This window comes from Palaemon carinicauda, chromosome 34, assembly GCF_036898095.1.
Source record: "Palaemon carinicauda isolate YSFRI2023 chromosome 34, ASM3689809v2, whole genome shotgun sequence".
Classification (NCBI taxonomy): Eukaryota; Metazoa; Arthropoda; class Malacostraca; order Decapoda; family Palaemonidae; genus Palaemon; species Palaemon carinicauda.
This window is the reverse complement of record NC_090758.1, coordinates 47,255,922-47,263,421: the sequence shown is the minus strand read 5'-3', so window position 1 is coordinate 47,263,421 and position 7,500 is coordinate 47,255,922. Positions and strand designations below refer to the sequence as shown.

At 32.3% G+C, this 7,500-nt stretch overlaps 1 pseudogene; it reads left to right on the top strand.

Annotated features, from left to right (window-relative positions):
* Positions 1-7,500, top strand: part of LOC137626886 (neuroligin-4, Y-linked-like) — a 52,365-nt pseudogene that overhangs the window by 37,671 nt on the left and 7,194 nt on the right.

Genomic DNA, 7,500 nt, shown 5'->3' with positions numbered 1-7,500 from the left:
ACGCTTTTATTCTCTCTCTCTCTCTCTCTCTCTCTCTCTCTCTCTCTCTCTCTCTCTCTCTCTCTCTCTCTCTCTCTCTCTCTGTGTAAGAGTCTGTAGATATATCATGCTTCTGTACTAGTCAATATCTATATCTCTCTCAACCTATGTTGGTAAGATGACCTTACTCCCAAGTATTCGCAGATTCAGCCTGCTAAAATCCTATTTTAGCATTATATAGCCCTAAAACCCCAATTGCTAGATCCGAGTACCGCTCCTAACTAGCCTACTTCCTTGCTTGCAGATGCAGCTCTGATGGCCTACCCAGTGGTTGTCTTCCTCCACGGAGAGTCGTTTGAGTGGGGATCTTCAAGTCTCTACGACGGATCAGTTTTGGCAGCTCTCGGCAAGGTCATTGTGGTCACTCTCAACTATCGTCTCGGCATTCTCGGTAAGGGAGGTTCCTATATATTCTTAGTAAGTAAGGTTGTATATTTTTAGTAAGTGAGGTTGTATATTCTTAGTAAGAAGGTTATATATTTTTAGTAAGTAAAGTTGGGGACTTGTTAGGTAATATTTTTGACCTAGTCTTTCTCAGTTTGAAGCCATATTCTTTGTAAGTAAGGTTTTATAGTCATGAAAAGTAAAGTAGCATATTCTTAGTGAATAAGGTTGTATATTATTGGTAAGTAAAGTTATTTTGTTGGTAAGCAAAGTTGTAATTTTTAATAAGGAAAGTAGTTGTTTTTGGTAATAAAAATTTAAATTTTTGGTAAGTAAGGTATTCTTGTATTCTTGTAAGTAAGGTTGATCGTTCTTAGTAAGTAAGGTTATCTTTTATTCTTGGTAAGTAAGGTTGTATATTCTTTGCGGAGTATAATCTGAGCCAGTTAGGTTGTATATTTTTGTCAGTCAAAAAAAAAGAAAAAAAAAACTTTTAATCCTGTCGACTCTAAAAGAATCTGTGGCAGCAAGATGAAGACTGGGATATGGTAAAGTCCCCTTCGATAAACTTCATCTTCTTGTTTCCTGCAAAGAGAGACACAGGCAGAGATTCAACCATTGGAAAACACACAAGAATAATTCAGTTTCGGAATCCTTTGCAAAAGGCAGACGTAGAAGTAAAAATGCTTTCCGGACCAAAGGGATGGTTTTGCCTTTTGCTTTCGAGAAACAAAAGTTTTTTTATTTGGCTTCAAGGCTGCAAATGGATGCTGCAAATCAGAATTTTTTCTTAAAACGGAGATTAAAGTTATAGCAAGTTACCAGAAATTGTCATATTACTTTTATGTTGATATGTATGAATATGAAAATATACATTACTCCTTTTTACCTGTTGAATGGTATATCACTTAGCTTGAGGTTGCTATACCAAAGGGTTGCTCCTGGTCTTCCATCAAATACCACCAACTAGCAGCTGTTGTTAAAAATTTAATTAAAAGGTTTGTAACATTAATAGCTAAAGAAACAAGATATTACACACGCACAAACACACACACACACACACATATATATATATATATATATATATATATAATATATATATATATATATATATATATATATATATATATATATATATATATATATATATATATATATATATATATATATACATAAATATATCTATATATATATATATATATATATATATATATATATATATATATATATATATATATATATATATATATATATATATATGTGAATTTATATATATACATATATATATATATATATATATATATATATATATATATATATATATATTATATATATATATATATATGTAAGTATATATATATATATATATATATATATATATATATATATGTATATATATATATATTTATTTATATATATATATATATATACATATATATATATATGTATACATAGAAGCCATAAATATATATATATATATATATATATATATATATATATATATATATATATATATATACATATATAAATTTTATATATATATATATATATATATATATACATATATATATATATATATATATATATATATATATATATATATATATATATATATATATACATATATATATATATATATATATATATATATATATATATATATATATATATATATATATATAATACATATATTTATAGAAGCCATAAATTATACTCCTCCTACTATCTAAATTCGTTCTACCTCAGGATCAGAGACCCAAGGGGGAATCCATTCTAAGATAATAGCTTCTGGTCTTGCTTGAGAGTCGAACTTGGGCTCAAGAAACTGAGGAACTATTGACCTAGCAGCTCCTATTGGGTAAATTACTTAGTCGATGAAACCTCAGTTTATTAGGCCGGGTTCGATTCCCCGGCTGATCAGAGGCTATTATCTTAAAGCTTATTTCCCCTTGGGTCTCTGATCCCGTAGTAAAGAGAATGCAGATATAATGAGGAGTATGATATGTAACTTATATGAATATGAAATAAACTTCTAAATGTGCAAAATTATAATATATATATATATATATATATATATATATATATATATATATATATATATATATATATATATATATATTTATATATATATATATACAGTACATACCTACATCAATGTTTGAGCTCTTCAAGTCTTACTTAATATACCCCAGGGTTTTACAACGCGAACCCTGACCCAGTGGGTCACCCAACCGTAGCGAACTACAGCCTGATGGACCAGCTGGCTGCCTTGCACTGGGTTCAAGAGAACATCGTCCGCTTCGGGGGTGACCCTGGTCAGGTCACGGTCATGGGTCACGGCACGGGAGCCGCCTGCCTCAACTACCTTGTCATATCGCCCGCTGCTACAGGTCAGTCAGTAAGTAAACCTTGTTCTCTGTGACAAAGGGAAATTTGAACGATTTCAAGATATCCTTAAGTGATGTTACTTGTGGTTGGAGGGATGATGTGATGTTAATGGGCTTTTTTGTGATATTTCTAAGGGATGCATTTGATATCATGATTAGTTCTAATGCTGATCGTATTGCTGCTGTTGATACTGTAATCTAACTAATTCTAATATTACTAGTCCTATAACTAATAATAATAATAACAGTAATAATAATAGTAATAATAATAATAATAATAATAATAGTAATATTATTATTATTATTATTTTTATTACTAGCCAAGCTACAACCCTAGTTGGAGAAGCAAGATGCTATAAGCCCAAGGGCTCCAACAGGGAAAAAAAGGCTCAGTGAGGAAAGGAAATAAGGAAATAAATAAATGATCAGAGTAAATTAACAATATATCATTCTAAAAACAGTAATAGCGTCAAAACAGATATGTCCAATATAAACTATTAACAACGTCAAAAACAGATATGCCATATATAAACTATAAAAAGACTCATATCAGCCTGGTCAACATAAAACATTTGCTCCAACTTTGAACTTTTGAAGTTCTACTGATTCAACTACACGATTAGGAAGATCATTCCACAACTTGGTAACAGCTGGAATAAATCTTCTAGAATACTGTGTAGTATTGAGCCTCATGATGGAGAAGGCCTGGCTATTAGAATTAACGGCCAGCCTAGTATTACGAACAGGATAGAATTGTCCCTGGAGATCTGAATGTAAAGATGGTCAGAGTTATGAAAAATCTTATGCAACATACATAATGAACTAATTGAACGACAGTCCCAAAGATTAACATATAGATCAGGAATAAGAAATTTAATAGACTATAAGTTTTTGTCCAACAAATTAAGATTAAAATCAGCAGCTGAACACCAGACAGAAGAGCAATACTCAAAACAGGGTAGATTGAAAGAATTAAAACACTTCTTCAGAATAGATTGATCACCGAAAATCTTGTAAGACTTTCTCAATAAGCCATTTTTTTGTGCAATTGAAGGAGACACGTACTTAATGTGTTTCTCAAAAGTAAATTTTCCATAGAGAATCACACCTAAAATTTTAAAAGTCATACAAATTTAAAGAAACATTATCAAACTGAGATCCAGATGTTGAGGAGCCACTGTCCTTGACCTTCTTACAATCATACTTTGAGTTTTGTTAGGATTCAACTTCATACCCCATAATTTGCAACATGCACTAATTTTAGCTAAATCTCTATTAAGGGATTCGCCAACCCTAAATCTACATTCAGGGGATGGAATTGATGCAAAGAGAGTAGCATCATCTGCATATGCAACAAGCTTGTTTTATAGGCCAAACCACATGTCATGTTTATATAGTATGAAAAGTAATGGGCCAAAGAACACTACCCTGTGGAACACCGGATATCACATTCCTATACCCACTAAGGTGCCCATCAACAACAACTCTTTGAGATCTATTACTTGAAAAATCAATAATAATGCTAAGAAACCACCCACCCACTCCCAACTGTTTGAGTTTGAAAACAAGGGCCTCATAATTAACATGGTCAAAGGCAGAACTAAAATCAAGGCCAATCATACGAACTTCCCGACCACAATCAAGGGATTTCTGTACAGCATTGGAATTTGTAAGAAGGGCATCACATGTTCCAAGGCCTTTACGAAAACCAAATTGCAAACTAGGGAGTAGATGATTACCTTCAGCAAACCTATTAAGACGTTTTGCCAGAAGACGTTCAAAAACTTTAGATAATATGGGAGTTATGGAAATTAATCAGTGGGACTTGAGCTACCACAAACACATTTACTTGCGCAAAATAACAGATAACCTTTGGAGCTAAGAAATTTGCTGTCTTTATAAAAAACAAAGGAAAAATACCATTTGGGTCTACACCTCAATAAGCATGAAGGTCCATCAACAAAACTTTTATCTCACGAGATCGAAAAGCTAAACTAGTAAGTTTAGCCTCAGGAAAACAGGAATGAGGACTTTCAAGTTTTTCGTTACTCTGTTTACTGTCAAAAACGTCAGCCAAAAGGGTTGCCTTTTCCTTTGGACAGCGAGTAAAGGAGGTTTAAGCAAGGGAGGAACTGTTGCATTTAAGTTCCTGAGTTGTAACAGAAAGGGTTTCCTTTATGGTTAAATTGTATTCATTTTCAGTTGAGGCATAAACTTTCTGAGCAAAAGCTTGAAGCTGAGTATAGTTGTCCAGGTCAAATCTGATCTGTTACCCTTCCAAAGAAGATAGGCCTCCTGCTTCTCAAAATAAGCACGTCTACAGTCATCATTGAACCATTACGTTGACCAGATTCTCATTCAAAGGGACAACAGGATCTACACTACTATATAATTGTGACCAAATAAGCAAAAATGATCATACAAAATCCCATTCAAGTCTACTTTTGATTTTATATAAATTTTACAAGAGTATGATATATCAGAGACAGGCTGCTCATTCTTCACTACTAATGAAATTAAGGCATGATCAGATGTACGGACTGGAGAACCAGCCTTACTAGTTATAACGGCAGGGGAGTCAGTGTATACAAGGTCCAAGCAATTACCAGACCTGTGAGTAGCTTCATTTATGATTTGCTCACAGCCTGATTCAGAGGCAAAGTCTAAAGCTCTTAAGCCATGGTGATCGGTAGGAGAGATAGAACTTAACCACTCCATATGGTGAGCATTAAAATCACTAACAAAGACAGAAGAAGCCTTTCTATCATCTTCTTGTATCTTAGCCATAATGGTAAGAAGACAATCTAAGATAGAATCATCCATGTCTGGATTTCGGTAGATCGAACACAAATAAAAGTTGTTATGCCTACCGCAAACTTTTATTACCTGAATCTCATGACATCCAAATTGGTAGCAGGACTTGTGAGAAGCAGAGTACTCGGTCTTAATATACACCACCATTCCCCTGGCCCTAGGGATGGCATCACGTTTCAACATATTGGCTTCTTAAAACCAGTTATAAGGAGCTCAGATGAGTGCCTCATATTAGAAACCAAAGTTTTAGAGCACAAAATAATATCATACTGGGTGGACGCAACTGTTAGGTCTTGGATATTTGTATGAAGACCACGAATATTGTAATACAGAAGACGACAATGACGATATGTTGGACGTATTGGTCCCGGATTTCGCTCAATGTCTCCAGACAGCATAAGAATTAATAGAAATAAAAAAGAGACATCATGCTTAAAAACTAGAGTAACAAGAATTATAACAAAAACAATATGTACAGAATTATAAATAAAGTGATTGATGATACCCACAGACTATTGTAAAAAGTCGAAAAAACTGGTCAACATGGAGGAGCCGATACACCCTCCAAGGCTAAATACCCTCCAGGATAGCCACTTCAACTAAAGGGAGGACAGTAAGGATGGTTTGTAGAAGAAAAATATTCAGAAAAAGGAAAAAAACAACTTCTAGATAAACCACCAGGCATCCATGGCCCTTCTATTAAGCCTGCCCAACACACCATTTAGAAAAAAAAACAAACAAGAAGAACAAAAAAATAATAATAAGATAGAATAGTGTGCCCGAGTGCACCCTCAAGCAAGAGAACTCTAACCCAAGACAGTGGAAGACCATGGTACAGAGGCTATGGCACTGCCCAAGACTAGAGAATAATGGTTTAATTTTGGAGTGTCCTTCTAGAAAAGCTGCTAACCAGAGTTAAAGAGTCTTTTCTACCGTTTCCAAGAGGGAAGTACACTGAAGAAATTGCAGTACAGTAATTAACTCCTTAGTTGAAGTAGTGTTTAGTATCTCATTGTTATCAGGTCTATTAGGAAAGACGAGAATATGTAACGAATAGGCCAGACTATACCGCGGAAGTGTAGGCAAAGAAAAAATAAGCTGTAACCAGAGACAGGGATCCAATGCATTATTGTCTGGCCAGTCAAAGGATCCTCAACGGGCGGCTGGTGCCCGGGCCAACCTACTACCTAATAATAGTAATAAGCTGAAGATTTTTACTATCATATTTAATATTATCGTACAATAATAATAATAATAATAATAATAATAATAATAATAATTTAAAATAAAAATAATAACAATAATATTTTATTATTATTATTATTATTATTATTATTATTATTATTATTATTATTATTATTATTATTATTATTATTATTATTATTATTATTATCAGTGAACGTAGCATCTTCACTCTTAAAAAAGATAACAGGTCAAACAAAATCCTCCATCTATTCCACAAATGTAAATTCATGAAAGGAAACGTATTTCAGAATCCCATAATGGAAACGAGAGTTGAATAATGCAAATAATAGAATGACTATATCGTGGAGCATCTCAAGTTTCCTCAAGGTATTTCCTCATTTGATTTCAACTCTCATTTTTGGTTTTGGTTTTGGTGTCGAGAACTTGTAAGGAAAATTGTAGGTTTTGATTAATATTTCTGTTTAATTCGGTTTATGGGATTTTAGATTTTTTTCTAATATTATTGGAATGTGTATATATATATATATATATATATATATATATATATATATATATATATATATATATATATATATATATATATATACAAATGTATATATACATATATATGTATATATAAGTATATATATATATATATATATATATATATATATATATATATATATATATA